The sequence below is a fragment of the Eptatretus burgeri genome, chromosome 17 (genome assembly GCF_056783735.1).
Source record: "Eptatretus burgeri isolate ZD-2024b chromosome 17, Ebu_testis_v1, whole genome shotgun sequence".
NCBI lineage: Eukaryota > Metazoa > Chordata > Myxini > Myxiniformes > Myxinidae > Eptatretus > Eptatretus burgeri.
Genome location: NC_140977.1, coordinates 2778738 through 2799335, shown reverse-complemented (window position 1 = coordinate 2799335; position 20598 = coordinate 2778738). Strand labels below are relative to the sequence as shown.

The following is a 20598-nucleotide window of genomic DNA, read 5'->3' as shown; positions in this document are numbered from 1 at the left end:
CTTCTGAGTTGGATGGTGCAGATGGAGATTCACAAGACCGCAAGGGCGTAAATGCCCCTGCTCGTGCGAAGGTGATCAAGTTCCTCCACAACACCTTTTGGAAAAAAATTAAACTAACCGATTTCTTTCTGGAACTCGATAAATTTATGCTTACCGCATCCCTTATTACTAAAAATCCGGCAGCCTATGGCGCCAATGAATCCCACGTACACAGATTGAGGAAAGATGTAACTCTGGCAAGGAAAGAACTTCAGTAACCAGTACCCACCTATAAAATACTAAAATGGTTCTGTCTCTTGCTTGTTTAAACATAAATGGGGGCCGCGCCCCTATACGTAAAACACATGTTCGACTGTTACTTGATCAAAAGCATATTGATGTAGCTCTTCTTCAGGATGTGCGTTGTGGACCGACTTGTTCTGCAGAGTGGCAAACCACAATAAGGGGTTCTTGGTTTTTCAGTTCCTTTGATTGCTGCAGTGCAGGAGTTGCTTTCTGGTTTCGATCAAGTCTTTCATCGGACCAAATTGTTTTTCACGAATTCATGCAAGGTCATTTGGCTTTTGTGGTTTTTTCTTATGGAGGCTATAAAATCACACTATTAAATGCTTATGTCCCAAGTAATCCTGCAAAAAGAAACGAATATTTTTCCATTCTTGATGATTGTTTATCCCAGATTGATTTTAGTGGCCTCGTGTGCCTCGCTGGTGATTTTAATTGTACCTTGGAGCCAGCTCTGGACCGTAATGGCTCAGAACCTCACCCTGAGAGTGCAAAAGGGTTTGCGACCATTTTAGCAAAGTATAATTTGGTTGATGGTTGGAGATTGCAGCACCCCAAAGTTAAACAATATTCGTGGTGTCAAGCTTCCAATAACAGGGTATCGTTCGCTCGCTTAGATAGATTTTATGTTAATAATGATTTTCGGAACTTTATATTGTCTACGGCAATTTCTCCCTCTGGCTTTTCGGATCACCACCTAGTTTCTTTAAAATTAACTTTTCCCTATCTTCAACGTAGGAGTGCCTATTGGGCTCTAAATGTTAGTCTTTTGGAAGACATTGTTTTTTGCAATGCTTTTAGGATCTTTTGGACTTCTCTTTACGGAAGGAAAAATACTTTTCATAGCAAGCTACAATGGTGGGATATTGTAAAAATCCACATCAAAATCTTTTGTCAGCGGTATAAACTTCATCACTCTCAGGATAGTCTTTCAAGGATAACGATTCTAGAAAAAGAGGTTTTAGAATTGCAAAGAAATCCTCTTGAGTTGAACAGAAATCAAGGATTACGTAAAGAATTTATAACTAAAAAAGAACTTCTTCACAGTCTTGTCAACGAAAGGGCTAAAGGGGCTTTAGTGCGGCTTAAGATTAAAAATTTGGATCTTTTTGACACTTCATCAAAGTTTTTCTTCTCTTTGGAGAGGAAAACTAAAGCTCAACAACAACTATTATCTGTACAATCACCTGAAGGAGAAATAGTAAGTGAACCGAAGATGGTTAAAAGAATTGTAGTCGATTATTTTTCTTCTTTATTCTGTGCAAAAAAGATTGATTTGAATGTTGCAAAAGCCTTTATTGAACCTTTACCCAAGAGTCACAGCGAGCGTCTTTGGAGAGTTCCATCACGCTGGAGGAGTTGGGTCTTGCTCTTTCCAGTATGGCGTCCGGGAAAGCTCCTGGTCTGGATGGAATCCCCTGTGAATTCTGCAAAACCTTTTGGGACATTATCGGACCCGAACTTTTGGAAGTACTCAAGGAAAGTTTTCAAGTTGGGGAGCTCCCCCTAAGTTTCCGGCGAGCCGTTGTTTCCTTGTTACCAAAGAAGGGAGACACCCAGTTACTCAGAAACTGGCGTCCTGTCTCCTTACTGAACACCGACTACAAGATTTTTTCAAAGGTCCTTGCCTCTCGCTTAAAATTGGTAGTCCAATCTTTGGTGCATCCTGATCAAACCTGTTGTGTGCCTGGACGATCAATATATGACAATCTTGGCGCTGTTCGTGACATTGCTGATGTGTGTGATCTTCTGCATAAAAGTACTGGCTTAATCTTTGTTGATCAAGAGCATGCCTTTGATAGTATAGATCGTAGTTATCTATTTGCTATCCTAAAGGGTTTTGGTTTTGGTCATATTTTTGTATCATATATTCAGTTGTTGTATCACAATATTTATAGTTTATTCAAAATAAATAATGAGTTGATTCCTCCCTTTACTGTTACCAGAGGAATAAGGCAAGGGTGTCCCTTATCCGGAATCCTTTATGTTCTTTCCATTGAACCCCTTTTAGTTAAATTGCGTGAGAAACTTGTGGGATTCACTGTCGCTCCGGACATACCTGCTATAAAAGTTGTTGCTTAAGCAGATGATATCTGCACTACAATTCAATGTCAAGAAGATGTATCTGAACTACTTAAAACTATGAATAATTTTACCCTTGCTTGCTCAGCCAGAGTAAACTGGACAAAGAGTTATGCCTCCTTTTTTGGATTAACAATGCATTTTTCCTTCCCAACACTACCTGGCAATTTATCCTGGAAGAATAATAGTGTTTACCATTTGGGTGTCCACCTTGGTGATGCTCAAAGTATTCAGAAAAACTGGGATGGACTAACAGACAAAGTCTACTCCAGACTTCAGAGATGGAGGGGCCTTCTGTGCAAATTATCATATAATGGAAAAGTTTTAGTTATTAACAATTTGGTCTCTTCCAACTTGTGGCACAGGTTTATTGTCTTGCAGCCACCTGCATGGCTAATTAAAAATATTCAAAAACACTTAATCGATTTTTTCTGGGGTGGTATGCACTGGCTTCGACCAGGTGTGCTCAGCCTTTCTCGTAATGAGGGGGGTCAAGGGCTTGTTGACATCACCAGCAGGATGTCCCAGCATCACCAGCAGCATCACCAGCAGGTGGTCAAACAAGAACATTGAGAGAAGTTTATCATTTATATCTGCTCAACATAGATACTTAAACCAACAACCAAGTTCCAAGTTATTCTTTGTGAATATACTCGATGGAAATGAATGTTATAAGAAAATTAAGTTATTCCCTAAAGTAGAACATGGACAAATATTCATTGGTTCGCTCTTTGAGTAAAATGAAAATATGAAAGGACTGTGATTATGTTGGGGGGGAAGAAGTGCTTAAATCAGTAAGTCTCAATTTTTCATTTGCTTGTATGGGAGGGGGAGGAAGTGAGTCTCCCATTTTGAACTTTTGGGGCTTGGGTCAGATAGTTTTCTCTTTTTCCCATTCATTTGAATGGGCGTCCCAGAAGCAACATTTTACATCTACTGACGTCTTTTCTTTCATGCTGAACTGGTGACCCCGATGTGATCCAGGTCCACCTGGTGCGGAGGTTGTATAGACATGGACAGCCCACATGATTAAATTTTAAAACCTGCCAAAGGGTGCAGGAGCTATTTGTGGGGCAATGACCACCATACCTGGCACCAACTGCCTCTGCAGACGTCCTCCTGCAGTTGGTGACCTTCCCTCTGCCTATCACTCTGCGAAGCTTGGGCGTAATATATTCTCCTGGATCAGGTATTACAGAGCAGAGGTATGCGCTACCGAGTGCCCTTGTCGTTGACAATGCAATCACATCTCGTGTGTTTAAAATCCAATTCCATTGAAATCGCGATCCGCAGTGCTGGGTTTTTCGCAGAGCGCGAGGCTCTGACGCTCTGAGGAAATCACGTGATGTTGCTGCTCACTCCACAATTCCTGTTCTTCTTCACACAATAAATCCCACATTCCTCCCAAGATAAACAAAATAAATAAAATCCATCGGGATTGTTTAAAATCAGAATATCAAGGGAGATTCTTGGCTGAAAAGGAGGTTCCGAAGGGTGGACATTGAGGAAATTTTCGTTTTTTAACGAATCGGCGCCACTAATGCTGAAATGTGATCCTCGTTTAAATGGATTTTTACAAAAAAATTTAGGTTATCTCTTCTTGACCTTTCGTGGCTAAGATCAAACACACCGATGTGTCCTCCACTGACAAGGCTCGTGCAGAGAGGATGGTGTTAAGTGTGCCCGTTGGTCAGAAGGAAATTTCTGATCGACTTGGGTGCGTGAGTAACTCTGCCCTGGGCATGGACCATGTTGAGTACCAGCACCTGAAGCGGATGGATGGAGCGTGTCGTGTGACATTAAAATTTATAACCGATGTCTGCGCACGCTCTGTATTCCAGCTTCATGGTCCTGATCCACAAGAAAGGGGACACCGGGGACCCAGAGAATTTTCGGCCAATTGCCCTCCAGAGTTGCCTCTATAAACCATTTATGGTGGTCCTGGCTGATCGGCTTCGTAGCTGGGCGCTCTGGCATTCTATGCTGAGTGAGTCCCAGAAGTGCTCTCGGCCCAGTGAAGTCTGCTTCGAGCACTCCTTTTTGCTGATTACCATCATGAAGAATGCCAGGCGTAACCAGAAAAATATTTTTGTTGCCTGGCTGGACCTCTGTAATGCTTTCGGGAGTGTTCCACATGGACCTATTTTTTCCGCGCTGGACACGATGGGCGCGTCTGTGGAGCTGATCGACCTCCTTCGGAACATGTATACTGGTGCTTCCACAACCTTTAATACGGATGACGGTCCGAAGAGCGTGGTCCCTATTCAGTCAGGGGTGAAGCAGGGATGCCCCATGTCACCGATCCTGTTCAATCTCACGATAGAATTGATTGCGTGCGCAGTGCAAGCTTCTGCTGCGGCCGGAGGTCATGGTGTCAAAATTCATGGGCAGCCATTGTCTATATTGGCGTATGCTGACGAATTGGTTGTCCTGAGTTGGACCAGGGAGGGTCTTTCAACACGTCTTGACGTGGCCTCTGTTTATGCCGATATATTACAGCTGGAGTTGAACCCTGCTAAATGTGCCTCTTTGTCACTTTTCAGTCAGGGGGTGGATGCAATTCAGACCTTTGTCCAGCCCTGCCTCTCTTTCGCGTTGCACGCGGGAGAGACGACAAAAAAACAAGTAAATAGGCTGGTATCTGTGGTGGTCAGTGCGGCGAAGGAGATCTGCCAGCTTCCGGTCTGCGCTTCGAACAATTACATTTTCGCGGGCCGGTATGTTGGTGGATTAGGGCTCCAGCACCCGGGTTTCAGAGGCAGACATCCATACTGTCGTTCAGACGGTGCGGGTGCTGTCCTCCAGTGACCTTTCTTTACGCGGCATTGTCACGCAGCAGTTCTTGTCGGTCGTCCACCGGACGATCCACTGTGTTCCCGATGAGTCGGACGTGGATAAGTTCCTGCCTGGCTCAATGGAAGGGCCATTGGCGAACTCTGGGGACAGCGGCCAAATTTCCACACTCTGTTCTCGGGTGAGGTCTGCGACGTGACGGTTAAATGTAACTGTCTGTCGCGCCCTCTCGGGGGAGCCCGTTGTGACTCTGGGCCATTCCCGTGAGTGCAGCTATAAAGACGTGTGTTCTACACTTCGGGAATGGACCAGGGAGAAGTTTGCACAGCGGTTGCTCGGCCTCCCGGACCAGGGAAAGGTGGCCGCTGCCCTGAAAACGGATAGGTTTGCCAACGGTTCCTCGTGAATTCGCAGTGGGTCATTTATGCGCTTCTCCAGGAAGCGTGAGACCGTGATCCAGGAGAATATATTACGCCCAAGCTTCGCAGAGTGATAGGCAGAGGGAAGGTCACCAACTGCAGGAGGACGTCTGCAGAGGCAGTTGGTGCCAGGTATGGTGGTCATTGCCCCACAAAGAGCTCCTGCACCCTTTGGCAGGTTTTAAAATTTAATCATGTGGGCAGTCCATGTCTATACACCCTCCGCACCAGGTGGACCTGGATCACATCGGGGTCACCAATTTAGCATGAAAGAAAAGACGTCAGTAGATGTAAAATGTTGCTTCTGGGACGCCCATTCAAATGAATGGGAAAAAGAGAAAACTATCTGAACCAAGCCCCAAAAGTTCAAAATGGGAGACTCACTTCCTCCCCCTCCCATACAAGCAAATGAAAAATTGAGACTTACTGATTTAAGCACTTCTTACCCCCCAACATAATCACAGTCCTTTCATATTTTCATTTTACTCAAAGAGCGAACCAATGAATATTTGTCCATGTTCTACTTTAGGGAATAACTTAATTTTCTTTTAACATTCATTTCCATCGAGTATATTCACAAAGAATAACTTGGAACTTGGTTCTTGGTTTAGTTATCTCTGTTGAGCAGATATAAATGATAAACTTCTCTCAATGTTCTTGTTTGACCACCTCCTGAGCCTCAGATTGTTTTTATAAGCCACGCCCACTTTTACATAAGTTACGCCCCCGTTTTCTTAAGCCACGCCCACTTTTTTCTTCAGCCATGTCCACTTTTCATGAACCGCATCCGCTTTCCCTAAGCTCCACCCACTTTTCCTAAGCCCCACCAACTTTTCCTAAGCTCCACCTTCTTGTGACGACCACCTCCTCTTAAATCATTTCCAGTTAATCTTTGACTCACAAGGCTTGCCTGGGCTTGCCCAGGGGATTTCCAAAGGAAACCACACCAACCAGTCTTTCTATATAAATGCTTGAAACCCAGACTGAATTTAAACATATTTTTACTTTTACTGAGAATAGACTGCTGTGCTGAGCTTGAGTGGGATGACTTTGGAGTTCCTTGGAGTTCTACTACTTGTATGGAACTAAACCTTCAAGTTGATGAACTGGATTCAAACCTTTTATCTATTGAGGTAAGATTTTATTTTCCTATTTACAGAGTTTGATTTAAGCATATAATCATTTAATAATTAAATCACTTAATTAATACATTAACAAGACTCGGCAAGAAGAGGGATCCGGGGCGATTCGACGGGATGGTGGTGTGGGTTTGGGCGTGGGGAAAACACAGACAATTCCAATGAATATACAAATCTCAAACCCTCTAAGGCGCCAGGTACACACACACACACACACACACACACACACACACACACACACACACACACACACACACACACACACACACACACACACAAATACGTAGCTGGTCCTGGTGGTCAGGCTGGCCCGTGGTGTAGACGCAACAGTCCCTGGATTGGCGTTGGACGAGCTGGCCTTGCTCTCGTCAGGGGGGCAGGAGAAACCGTGGTGCTGTCGACCTCCTGGTCTTGGCCCAAGTCCGCTCACAGCCGCCAGGGAACTAGTTCTGGCGCCAAATTGCGAGCAGGAGAGGGAGGCAGGTCCGCCCGCTGTTCAACCCCGTACTCCGAGCCAGCAGAACCCCAGAGCCAACCGAGGTGAGGTACGAGGCTCAGCAAGGCTACAAGACACGATGAAACCAGGATCGAAAACAGCCCAACAAAAAGCACGCTCCCAGCACAACAACCTCCACCAGAACAGTTTTTCTGTCCCGATCTTCTTCCTCTTCCTTTTCGACCCCGAACAGAACCTTTTATCCTCCCCTCCTCGTCACTTCCAATCGAGCCGTTTTATTAGCCCTGCGCCGTCGCCTTCCGCCAATCGTGATCACGGGGCGGAGCCATCGGCAGCACTGTCCTGTGACGTCACGGCAAGCCTCCAGGGACTACTAAAAGGGGTTTACGCAGACACACTTACCCTATCCCGTATCCCTATCTAATTACGTGACAATTATCATTTCCCCCTTGAAGAAATGAACATTTACGAGACAACTTATCACCACTGAATTGCTACTTATTACATCGAGATCCTGGTACACTCGAACAGCATGGCATACCTAATTAAACATCCTAATTACCCTTTGAATGCATACCCCCACCTCAAACGTAACAATATATAGCGAATCCAATATTTTCTCTCACAGGAAATTGTATCAGAAATACAAAATGAAAATACTGCTTTTGCCACAACTTGGGGCGAAATTGTTGGCTTGGTTGAAGACCTTGTGAGCGACCAAGACCCACAGAATGAGCTCAACCTTGATGACCCAACCAAAGAGTTATACCTTGATGAACCAGAACATAAGTTTTACCTCGGAGACTCGCAGATTAAAAAAAAATATATCACGAAATGAGCTATCCTTGGTGGTTGAAATATGAAACCTACCTCGATGACCTCACAAATTTTGGAAACATCAGTAAATGAGTTCTGCCTTGATGGTTTCAATAACTACCTTGGAGACTCGGGAAAAGGGTTCTGCCAAGATGGTTCTAAATATGGAACCTACCTTGGAGACTCACAAATTTTGAAAAAAAAACAGGAAATGAGTTATCCCTTGGAGACTTTGTAAGTTGGTTTTATTTTGGAGACTTGTGGGTTCTGGCTTGATAACTCACAATGTGATACATATCTTGGAAACTCAACAGGAATGTGGTTATACCTTGGAGACTTGGAAAGTTGGGTTTATTTTAGAGACTAGAAATGTGTTTTCTACCAAGAAGACTCTTGGGGATCTGAACCTATCGATGTGATTCTTTGTTGGATGGTGCTTGATGAGAGCAATATCAAGAAAGTTCTGGGAAGAAAGTGAAGGAAAGTTCTTACTCCCCCTTTCTACGTCATCAAACCTGAAAGCCTTAAAAGACAGAATTGGAAGAAGAGAAAAAAACATCAAAAATATTTATATTGTTGAAATACGTGTTTAAAAATAGATATTGTGTTGGGCCTGGGTTGGGTTGGGGTTGAGATTTTGAATGTGAGGGATAGGGTGGGTTCGGGATGGGTTGGGGTTGATCATGCTCCCTGTTATATTATCACACACACACACACACACACACACACACACACACACACACACACACACACACACACACACACACACACACACACACACACACACACACACACACACACACACACACACTCACACGTTAAGCCTTTGACGATGTAGTCGAGGATTCTGTGTTTGGGGTTCACAGATCTAAGAACGTCCCCCTCGACACACATTATATATATTTAAAATTTAACCCTCGGCAGATGCCACCTGGTATACACCTCAGACTTGGTCCTCGAGTGTCCATAAAGGTGTACAGTGGAGGGGAGTGAAGTGCCAACCTATTGCTCCCATGAGTATTATCTGCTTACTTTTGTCTTTTGTAATTCCTGTGAATAAAATGAACCTGAAATCTCTTCCCCCTTTAAATCATATATCTTATAAGTCCAAGGAACTGTATCTATCACATCAACAATTTTAAAAAGCTCATTTTCTCCATCGTTTAGTAGAACCTTTTTCAAAATGAGATTTCCACCTATATACTCTTACAATATCACCAACTTTGAACTTACGTTTTCTGACATTAATCTCTTTTTCATATTTTGGTTCATAACATATTTTGTTCATCACAAATTATGATACAAATTATGTGATTTAGAGGGAGAAGAGATTTTAGGTTCATTTTATTCACAGGAATTACAAAAGAGAAAGATAATAAATTGACAAAAACAAAAATTCAAAAATTGACTCCACTCCTTCTTTGACTCTGCCCCTTTTTGCCTTCACCCACACAAACCACAGCAACACCAGCCACACCCACACCAGCCACACCCACATCCATCATATCCACATGATTAGTGATTGGTTTATGAGTTCCCCACACACATGTAAATTTAATTAACAAATTGCTCCACCCCTTCTTTGTTTCCACCCACACAAGCCACACCCACACAAGCCCCACCCACAAAGTCCCACTCACAAAAGCCCCAGCCACACATATTCATCCCACGCCTCCGCTTCCCCTTGTGCACCCCGACCTTTGGCCCACCACACCCCCTCATCCCACCCCCCCCCCTTCCCCACACGCACATGGGGAGGGGAGTGGAGTGGGATGAGGGAGTGTTGGGTCGTAAGGAGAGTGCATCTACCCCCAACCCTAACCCTCCCCACCTCTCCCCCAACCCTAACCCGAACCCTCCCCCACCCCTCCCAACCCTAACCCTCCCCCCACCCTCCCCTTTATTCTTTTTTGTAATTAAGAATTAAATAATTGTAAGCAAAGTATATATCATTAAATAAGATTGAAAACATTGAACAAAATCTTCTTCCGCAGCAACAGTCTAACGATTTGTGGTTTTGAAACTCGATCACCATATTTTATTCAAAACAAAGAGAGAAAATCCATGAGGGTAAATAACGATGATTATACAACGATATGAATAAAATAATAAAGAAAACATTTACCTCCAGAAGATTGAGTTTTGCGTCAGGTTGATCCAGACAGGTGTTTAAACTGAAAGAAAAAAAAATTGAAAATGAGTCATCGCTCCGTGGATCAAAACAGACAAAAATTAACACCAAAAGAGAGAGAGAGAGAGAGAGAGAGAGAGAGAGAGAGAGAGAGAGAGAGAGAGAGAGAGAGAGAGAGAGAGAGAGAGAGAGAGAGAGAGAGAGATAATTTCTCACCTTTCTTTTGACTTATCCAACGTCAGGGGGTGTGAAAGGTCTTCCAACCACTGAGACACATTATGCCATGTAATTATCTTCAAAATTATTGAAGATCTATAAGGATTTCATTCATATTCTGCCATTCTTCCTGATATTCGTCGGCTTCATTTTCAACATCAGTTATCAACGACGTTATTGGGGACAATCTGTCAGAAAAAAATATTATTAGTCATATAGTAATTTAATTCTGTATAAAACAACAAATAATGAATCGGTTTAAGGATCTCACCTCTCCCCTTGTGAAAAAGATTGATCTGCAAGGTCGGAGTTCTCCTCTGAATCCTCCATACTCTGAATAAAACAAGCCAAAGCTCGCGTTAAAAGAGGACAAGTTGATGACATCACGGAAATGAGAAAACAATGGGTTTTTTCAGGTTTGTCTCTCAAAGGAAATGAGTTGCATTTTTGCTTCAGGCGAGGGAGCTTGGCTGACTCATTTTGACACAAAAATAAAACCGGTTGCTTCAAATGATTTTGAGAAGAACTTTCAGAAAATAAATATCATATTTTCATAAAATCATAAATAATGTTGAATTCGGAAAGACGATGAAAAATATAAGGAATCGACAAAATGATATGTGGATCAGGAGGTTGTCAAACAAGAGCATTCAGAGAAGTTTATCATTTATATCTGCTCAACAGAGATAACTAAACCAAGAACCAAGTTCCAAGTTATCTTTGTGAATATACTCGATGGAAATGAATGTGATAAGAAAATTAAGTTATTCCCTAAAGTAGAACATGGACAAATATTCATTGGTTCGCTCTTTGAGTAAAATGAAAATATGAAAGGACTGTGATTTTGTTGGGGGTAAGAAGTGCTTGAATCAGTAAGTCTCAATTCTTCATTTCCTTGTATGGGAGGGGGAGGAAGTGAGTCTCCCATTTTGAGCTTTTGGAGCTTGGGTCAGATAGTTTTCTCTTTTCCCCATTCATTTGAATGGGCGTCCCAGAAGCAACATTTTACATCTACTGACGTCTTTTCTTCCATGCTGAACTGGTGACCCCGATGTGATCCAGGTCCACCTGGTGCGGAGGTTGTATAGACATGGACAGCCCACAGGATTAAATTTTAAAACCTGCCAAAGGGTGCAGGAGCTCTTTGTGGGGCAATGGCCACCATACCTGGCACCAACTGCATCTGCAGACATCCTCCTGCAGTTGGTGACCTTCCCTCTGCCTATCACTCTGCGAAGCTTGGGCGTAATATGTTCTCGTGGATCAGGTATTAGAGAGCAGAGGTATGCGCTCTACCGAGTGCCCTTGTAGTTGACAATGTAATCACATCCCATGTGTTTAAAATCCAATTCCATTGAAATCGCGATCCGGAGTGATGGGTTTTTCGCACAGCGCGAGGCTCTGACGCTCTGAGAAAATCACGTGATGTCGCTGCTCACTGCACAATTCCTGTTATTCTTTACACAATAAATCCTACATTTCTCCCAAGATAAACTAAATAAATAAATTCCATCGGGCTTGTTTAAAATCAGAATATCAAGGGAGATTCAGGGCTGAAAAGGAGGTTCCGAAGGGCGGACATTTCGAGGGAATTTTCGTTTTTTTTTTACGAATCGGCGCCACTGATGCTGAAATGTGATCCTCGTTTAAAAGGATTTCTATAAAAGTTTTAAAGTTATCGCTTCTCGGCCTTCGATGGCTAAGATCAAGTGTAGTATCTGTTCTTATCGGTTTAGTAGCTGATATGTCCCGCAATGCGGGACTCGTCTATTGAATGGATTTTTGGAATTGGGAGTTGCATTAGGGGCTTGCTCCGTCGACTCCATGCATTGACCTGGTATTGCAGTCCCTCCAGGAACGGTGCACCCCTTTTGGGGGAAATTACAAACAAAGAAAAGATTATTGTATGTCATGTAGTGGTTGGGGGGTTTCACTCTTTTCGCGGGCCGGGACGTTGGCGGATTAGGGCTTCAACACCCGGGGTCGGAGGCAGACATCCAAACTGTCGTTCAGACGGTGCGGATGCTGTCCTCCAGTGACCTTTCCTTACGCGGCATTGCCACGCAGCAGCTCTTGTCGGTCGTCCACCGGACGATCCGCTGTGTTCCCGTTGAGTCGGACGTGGATAAGTTCCTGTCTGGCTCGATGGAAGGGCCATTGGCGAACTCCGGGTACAGCAGCCAAATTTCCACGCTCTGGTCTCGGGTGAGGTCCGCGACGCGGCGGTTAAATGTGACTGTCCGTTGTGCCCTCTCAGGGGAGCCCGTTGTGACCCTGGGCCATTCCCGAGAGTGCAGCTCTAAAGACGTGTGTTCTGCACTTCGGGAGTGGACCAGGTAGAAGTTTGCACAGCGGTTGCTCGGCCTCCCGGACCAGGGAAAGGTGGCCGCTGCACTGAAAACGGATAAGTTTGCCAACGGTTCCTCGTGGATTCGCAGTGGTTCGTTTATGCGCTTCTGTGATTGGAGGTTTGTGCATCGGGCAAGGCTGAACTGTGTCCCGACTAATGCTGTGACCCATCGATGGAATCCCGCTGCCCCCCAGGGGTGTCGGCGGTGTTGCTATCCCCGGGAGACTCTGGCTCACATTGTTGACCATTGTCCCCCGGGTATGGTACCCATTCGCCGCCGTCACAACATGATCCAGAGTCGCCTGGTCAAGGCCATTCGTCATGGGGACGTATATGTAGATCAACATGTTCCCGGTGATCCCTCCCCACATGAAAGACCAGACATCACTGTGGTGGAGGGAAATAAAATCACAATTGTTGACATTGCTGTCCCCTTTGACAATGGTTCCGATGCCCTTGCCACTTGCGCAGCTGCAAAGAGGGAAAAGTATGAAGGACTGCGTAAAGCATTGGTGGCTAAGGGCAAGGATGTCCACGTGCTTGGGTTCATAGTGGGGGCACTGGGATCGTGGTTCCCTGGAAATGAGTCGGCCCTGAACCGGTTGGGAATCTCCCGGTCTTACCGGAAGCTGATGCGTCGGCTTTGTTGTATTGATGCCATAAAGGGATCCCGGGATATTTATATTGAGCACATGTCGGGCCATCGTCAGTATGAAGAGGTTTGAGGTTGGTACTTCCCTATTTCCCTTCCTCCCCTCTTTCCTCCCCCCCCCTTTTTTTTTTATTTTTTTTGTATGGTGTGCATGGTTTCTATGTTTGTCTAAGTGAATGGATCTTGCCAAACGGACGAGAAGCGCAAATTTCCATTTTTGGACTGGTCCCCTTTCTTTTTATGGCTTGGTGCCCTTAATTGGTCCTTGGGGGTTGTGTTCTTTTTATTTTGACATTCCCCCAGGGGCCTATTTCTATTCTCTTTTTGATTCTAACGGTGTGGAGGAATTTTATCCTCAGTGTCTATTCCTTTTTTAACTTTTTAATTTTGGTCTTTTATAAATTTTTAATAAATCTGTTCTTATCGGTTTAGTAGCTGATATGTCCCGCAATGCGGGACTCGTCTATTGAATGGATTTTTGGAATTGGGAGTTGCATTAGGGGCTTGCTCCGTCGACTCCATGCATTGACCTGGTATTGCAGTCCCTCCAGGAACGGTGCACCCCTTTTGGGGGAAATTACAAACAAAGAAAAGATTATTGTATGTCATGCAGTGGTTGGGGGGTTTCACTCTTTTCGCGGGCCGGGACGTTGGCGGATTAGGGCTTCAACACCCGGGGTCGGAGGTAGACATCCAAACTGTCGTTCAGACGGTGCGGATGCTGTCCTCCAGTGACCTTTCCTTACGCGGCATTGCCACGCAGCAGCTCTTGTCGGTCGTCCACCGGACGATCCGCTGTGTTCCCGTTGAGTCGGACGTGGATAAGTTCCTGCCTGGCTCGATGGAAGGGCCATTGGCGAACTCCGGGTACAGCGGCCAAATTTCCACGCTCTGGTCTCGGGTGAGGTCCGCGACGCGGCGGTTGAATGTGACTGTCCGTCGTGCCCTCTCAGGGGAGCCCGTTGTGACCCTGGGCCATTCCCGAGAGTGCAGCTCTAAAGACGTGTGTTCTGCACTTCGGGAGTGGACCAGGGAGAAGTTTGCACAGCGGTTGCTCGGCCTCCCGGACCAGGGAAAGGTGGCCGCTGCACTGAAAACGGATAAGTTTGCCAACGGTTCCTCGTGGATTCGCAGTGGTTCGTTTATGCGCTTCTGTGATTGGAGGTTTGTGCATCGGGCAAGGCTGAACTGTGTCCCGACAAATGCTGTGACCCATCGGTGGAATCTCGCTGCCCCCCAGGGGTGGTGGGAGGAGAGGTGGGGGAGGGTTAGGTTGGGGGGTAGGTGCACTCCCCTTACGACCCAACACCCCCCCTCATCCCACCCACTCCCCTCCCCATGTGTGTGTGGGGAAGGGTGGAGATACACAAGGGGAAGGGGAGGGGTGGGATGAATGGGCGCGGCTTGTGTGGGTGGAAACAAAGAAGGGGTGGAGCAATTTGTTGATTAAATTAACATGTGTGTGGGGAACTCCAAAACCAATCACGAATCATGTGGATATAATGGATGTGGGTGTGGCTTGTGTGGGTGTGGCTGGTGTGGGTGTGGCTTGTGTGGGTGTGGCTTGCATGGTTGGAGTCAAAAAGGGGGTGGAGTCAATTTTTGAATTTTTGTTTTTTTCAATTTATTGTCTTTGCCTTTTGTAGTTCCTGTGAATAAAATGAACCGAAAATCTCTTCCCCCACGAAATCACATAATTTGTAAGTCCAAGGAACTGTACTGATTACATCAACAATTAAAAAACTTAATTTGTCCATCGCTTAGTATTGTTGCAGAAATGGGCCCTTGGTGTGTTATTAAATATAGGATTTGCTCACATCCTCCCTTAAATGCATGTTTAGCCAGGTTGTTTGGTAATCGGACGTTAAATGTGTGTCGGGAGGTGAAGCAGGCGGTCCAGTGTTCATACAGTGGTGGTGTACCGAGAGGCGCCGTTCTTCTTCCTTCCCCCCCTCCGAACCAGCCCCACCCAGCGCTCGGACAGAGTCAGTCAATGAGACGTGTCAGCAACCCATTGGCGGAGAACGGCTGCAAACTCGAAGGATGGACCAATCACGTATCACCGGGGGTGGTCCAAAAGAGCGAGCCCCAAGAAGGCAAGGGAGAAATTGCGAGTGTCGAATCTGCAATCTGCTGTATGAGGGGTGGTTTGGTCAAGTCTGCGATCTGCTTCATGAGGAGTGAGTCGACGAGCTGTTCCTCCTTGGCGATGGATCCAGCATGCAGGTTGTCCCCAGGTTCATCCTGAGTCCAGTCACGGAGCCTCTGACTGTCCTGTCTCCATGCACAGCGCGACACGTCTTTCCATCCCATCGTTTCGCCTGCCGAGCCCAACACCCAGATTTGACCGAGTCTGGTAAACAGGCCAGGCCTGGATTTGTATACTGGGCATTGTGAGAAACCAGCTGGAACACAAAATAGATCTTTCGCTCTTGTGCCGTCGACCTTCCAGGGGCTGGACGCGCCGCGGCATGCGCGAGCGGTGCCGGGAAAACGAGAACGAGCGCCATCTTGCCACGTGGCGTGCTCGAGCTTGGGCACTCAAATCCGTTGACATCGGCTTTTCACGAGCCTCATTCGTGCCTTCGACACTTTTCCTCTCGTCCATGAGGCACTACCAAGTACTCTGTGTCTTGTCTGCATGTTGTCTAAGGTTTATTTCGCTCGGGCTCCCTTCAAAACCCGTATCCGTAGCTCCCTAATTAAGAGCGGGTTATAGATGAATAATAACGTTCGTGAATGTTTTCCTTGTGTTGTGTTTCCCCGATGTGTCCCCAATAAGTCTGGCTGATTCATATGAAAGTTGCCGCCTTGAGTTTATTCGTGCCGTGCTGAGGAACAATCGGCTCGATTTGTATTTAAAACCAAACGTGCTACGGACTGGCAGACTTCGCTCGGTCTCTGACAAACCCAGTCTGTAGCCGGGGTCTATTTCCCCAACTGGTAAGGCCCAGGTGTACTTTGGAATCGTGATCTGAGGCACGTGACCCGAGACCTGTGCCGAACTAGCCGGCGTTATAACCCCTGAGACGGCGGTGCTGTTAAGTGCCGTCGAATCTCAACAGTATATCCTTTTTCAAAATGAGATTTCCACCTGTATATTCTTACTATATCACCAACTTTGAACTTAGGCTTTATGTCATTCATCTCTTTTTCATATATTAATTTTGTAAATGTTTCTGATGGTTTCATTTTCGTTGAGATATGAATCGTATCGTCGTACTTATCTACAATGTCCTGAATTAAAGATAACCATAGTTGAGAACAGAGTTGAGTTCACTTTTTATATAATCTCTCTTTTAAAGTGCGATTTTAAAGCTCAATAACAACCGCTTTTCCTTCATTAAAGGTACTGTATAATGTAATACTGTTATTTTAAAGAAAATTCATAAATGTTTTTTGTAGAACTCTGTACCGTGATCAGTCCACAATTTTTTAGGTTTTCTCTTGCTTTTATTGAATATCTTTTGGAAAGCTAACATAAGAGTATTACCTGTTTTGTTTTTTAAAGGGACAACCCACGCACATCGACTCCTGAAATCAATAAGTATCCTCAAAGCATACTTATACCCCTTGTCATTATTGAGTTCAATCAAATCAGCGGACCAGATATAATCAACTTCCTTTAAATAAATGTTCCTTCGATTAAACTTTGTGATTATTGGTTTATGTAATTCATCCGCTAATTGCCCTTCAATCTTAATGACATCATTCGATCCTATAAGTGTTTTGAATTTCCGCCCAAGTTTCAATTGAGCACTGATCATCTTCTTCATGATGAACCTATCAACTTTTTCTCTCAAGATTGGATTTTGAATTAAGGATAAATTACACAACATTTCTCGATTTGCTTCGTGTTTTTCTTCCAATGTCGTGCAATTTTCATAATCAATATCGTGCCTCATACACACTTCATCAACTCTATTTTTTAGGTTTAGACCAAGGTTTAGGATTGTCAGCCTCATCTAATCTTTTATTCAAGTTTGTTGCTGGACCACAGAAACAATATCCTGGTATTCCAGGAAAATGGTTTTAGTGTTTGAAAGGTAGACTGGAGGGATGATTAAGTTACTTTTGAAGTATCTTTCTGTTTCGTGGTTTAAACTGTTAAACAATAGATGGGACATTATTGTCAGTAAAGTTTTTCTACCGTGCTTCCCCTCCAGGTAACTGGTGCATTCGCGTCGGTGCACAGATGCAGAACGTAACAATAAGCGCCACCATGAGAGCAGTGCCTTTCTCCTTGTGATGGAAGCCTTTTTGAACAACAAAAAGGGTTTAAAAAAACAACAAAAGAACGTGGACGACACACGCACCCCGGCCCAAAGGTGCATGGTCAACCAAACTCACCCACTGCAACCCCGAAGGGTCAGGATGCAGGGTCATTCTATTGGACCACTCCTCAACAGGAGTGGGTGCCCCAACTACACCTGACCAGGAGAGCCACCGCGTTAATTCACGGTCTTGCTCCGGTCAGATAAACACGAGTTGTTGTTCTGGGTGTTTTCAGAGCCACGAGGTTTTATATACGCTGCGTGCCCAGACATAATAGCGGTGAACGACGGAGCCTTCAGGTAATCCATAACACGATATGGATTTCCCCCTCTCTTATGGAAATCTCAGAACCGCCATGCAAGGTCGGGAATGCTTCTGGTTCAAATGGCCAAAAATGTTGGGCAGATCCGACATGGCAATTCCTGCTTCTTTATAGGGAGAGAGATATACCTGATCTCTGCGGGAATGCCAGGGGAGTAGAACTGTGGAAACCACCATCAGGTCACCCTGTAACAAAAGCTTTCCTGATTGTTGGAGTCCCACTGCGATTGCCGTGTGTTTTTTTCAATCTCTTCCTTTGCCAGACTCACGATTTCTGACTGACCCAGAGGGATTTGGGTAACACACCCATGTTTACGGACAGGTGTGGCCGCCTGGTCGCAGGTCTCATTTCCCCCAATGGGAAGGGTTCCAAAACAGGTTGACAATCAAGCCCCTCCTATTGGCAATGTTGATCAGATACAATACTTCAAGAACCAAGTGGTATCGACATCCATCCTGTGAAGATTCCAATGTTGATCAGATGCAATACCTCAAGAACCAAGTGGTATCTACATCCATCATGTAGAGATTCCAATATTGATCAGATACAATACCTCAAGAACCAAGTGGTATCCACATCCATCCTGTTGAGATTCCAATGTTGATCAGATACAATACCTCAAGAACCAAGTGGTATCCACATCCATCCTGTCGAGATTCCAATATTGATCAGATACAATACCTCAAGAACCAAGTGGTATCCACATCTATCCTGTCGAGATTCCAATGTTGATCAGATGCAATATCTCAAGAACCAAGTGGTATCCACATCCATCTTGTGGAGGTTCCAATGTCTTTTGTGCAGAGAGAGAATCAGAAAGATAAAGTACGAGTTGTTCATCCATGGGATTCCTTTTCTTGCTGCCATCACCACCTTCCTTTACTGGGACTAATTCACTGCATCTCCTGAATATTTATATAAATGGTGAATCCTCACTAGAATTCATGGAGCGGTGTTTGTGTGTTCGTTTGTCATGCGACTCTTCCAACAGTTCTGACCCAATCTCATCCAGGATTGCTACATAGGATCAGTGTGACCCCAATTAATGTATAGGATTGTTTTTATCCTTTCTGGTTGTCTTGGGGTGGGTGAGGGGGGTGATGTAAATTATTTATGTTAATGTGTGTTGTGCAGCACCACATCCAGGTGGGGGAGGGTATTACAGGACTCTCCCATTTACAGTACAGTATTCCTGTCCCCACGTTTTCCAGTACAGTGAGGTGTTTTGAATTATAACCAGTCAGTATGTTTTTGCTTCATGCACATAATCTGGGTTCGTAGCCTGGTGTTGGCTTCGTGGTTCGGGTGGTGCCTTGGGATTTTTGGGTCCTGAGTTCAAGCCCCGTTGGCCACTGAATTAATACATCAGGAGGTTGACTCAGTCTGTCATCCTTCTAAAGTCGGCAAAATGAGAACCAGTTTCCTGGTAAGGGGGACACTGCATCTGCGGCATAGCCACGTCCCAACCAATGATACAACCAGCAGCCACAGGCTGCACTCGATGGAGAGAGAGATCTGGCTTATTTATTTAATTTTCCTAAACAGAGCTGTCAGTTGCCTATACACCGCCCAAATAAAGGTATACGTCAAAGAACGTGTTGCATGCGTGGAGCAAGATCACCAGTCGGGTAGGAAGGTACTCTGCTGGAGTTACAAGAACTTCAAGAAGAGATCCCAATCAGAGTATTCGGTTCTATATTCTGATTTCGATATTTGGAGAATTTCTCCTTCGCTGGTGTTTTGAGAGAATTAAAAACGTCTGCACCCCTTTTGGGGGATTCCACCCTCATATGATGACGAGAGGTATAACTTAGTGACGTCATAAAGCCTATTGTTGAGTCACGATTGCTCAGCTTGTTTGTTTCCTCGTCACAAGAATGTCTATGAATCATTTTGTTCCACATTGATCCCTTTGTTTAGATTCGAGAGAAGAATGATGACATCAGAGATCTAGTCAATGGACAGCCGAGAGGTACGCACACTCGCCTCCAAACTGTCTCGTGTCGAGTCTGGGTTGCATTCCCGACCAAGCAATAAACTACCATCCTGGTGTTTCATTAATGTGTGCGCTGTCCCTCGGATGGGCGTTAAACGTGACTCTCATGTGCCAGCATTAGTTGGTGGACGTTGAAAGAGTCGGCAAGCTATTGCCGGCACCCTGGCCAAATTAGAAATTCCTGTCCAAACCTTAGTTGAATGTGCGTCTTGGCCAGCCAGTTCATGAAAGACTTATCAAACTTCATCGCCCACCCAGGCCACCAACCTCGCAAGAGTGTGGGAATAATTGTGGGTGTTAAGAAGAGGAAGAAGTTTGCGAACGAAGGTGACACCAGCTGACTTCCAGGCAGATGGAAGATGTCCTCGGGTAAATGATTGGGTGAAGATCCGTCATCGAAGCAACAGTTAAAACTGCCTCGTACATTGACAGCACCCTCAACCCAATGCACCATTGTAATGGAAGATTTGAACGCACGGAAACGTGCACAGAGAACCTTCTGTACACCCAGTCCAAGGACATGAGAAACGCACGCTCGCCAACTCGGACTCACCATGGACCTTTCCCATTATAAACTCGGATTTCGATGTGAAGACCATTAAAGAGTGAAACCCCCAAACCACTGCATGACATACAATAATCTTTTCTTTGTTTGTAATTTCCCCCAA

At 45.1% G+C, this 20598-nt stretch overlaps 1 non-coding gene and 1 pseudogene across 1 annotated transcript; both read left to right on the top strand.

Annotated features, from left to right (window-relative positions):
- The first annotated feature begins 12012 nt into the window (after window positions 1-12012).
- Window positions 12013-12206, top strand: LOC147009102 (U2 spliceosomal RNA). The gene has a single exon (XR_015053120.1). It is a non-coding gene; the product is annotated as a U2 spliceosomal RNA (small nuclear RNA).
- A 1521-nt stretch (window positions 12207-13727) lies between these two features.
- On the top strand, window positions 13728-13904 carry LOC147009101 (U2 spliceosomal RNA; annotated as a pseudogene).
- Window positions 13905-20598: the final 6694 nt, after the last annotated feature.